This window comes from Bison bison, unplaced genomic scaffold, assembly GCF_000754665.1.
Source record: "Bison bison bison isolate TAMUID 2011002044 unplaced genomic scaffold, Bison_UMD1.0 scf7180017864291, whole genome shotgun sequence".
NCBI classification, from domain to species: Eukaryota; Metazoa; Chordata; class Mammalia; order Artiodactyla; family Bovidae; genus Bison; species Bison bison.
Window position 1 is genome coordinate 11855817 of NW_011494863.1, and position 603 is coordinate 11856419.

The following is a 603-nucleotide window of genomic DNA, read 5'->3' on the forward strand; positions in this document are numbered from 1 at the left end:
TAGCGTGTGCTGCTGCTGCTGCTAAGTTGCTTGTCATGTCTGACTCTGTGCGACCCCATAGACGGCAGCCCACCAGGCTCCCCTGTCCCTGGGATTCTCCAGGCAAGAACACTGGAGTGGGTTGCCATTTCCTTGTAGTGCAATTGTGCGGTAGTTTGAGCATTCTTTGGCATTGCCTTTCTTTGGGATTGGAATGAAAACTGACCTTTTCCAGTCCTGTGGCCACTGCTGAGTTTTCCAAATTTGCTGGCATATTGAGTGCAGCACTTTCACAGCATCATCTTTCAGGATTTGGAATAGCTCAACTGGAATTCCATCACCTCCATTAGCTTTGTTCGTAGTGATGCTTTCTAAGGTCCCCTTGACTTCACATTCCAGGATGTCTGGCTCTAGGTCAGTGATCACACCATCATGATTATCTGGGTCGTGAAGCTCTTTTTTGTACAGTTCTTCTGTGTATTCTTGCCACCTCTTCTTAATATCTTCTGCTTCTGTTAGGTCCATACCATTTCTGTCCTTTATCAAGCCCATCTTTGCATGAAATGTTCCTTTGGTATCTCTGATTTTCTTGAAGAGATCTCTAGTCTTTCCCATTCTGTTGTT

General features: G+C 45.4%; 1 protein-coding gene across 5 annotated transcripts in view; it reads left to right on the forward strand.

Moving 5' to 3' along the window:
* Positions 1-603, forward strand: part of NDST1 (N-deacetylase/N-sulfotransferase (heparan glucosaminyl) 1) — an 85116-nt gene that overhangs the window by 76319 nt on the left and 8194 nt on the right. The window lies entirely within an intron of this gene.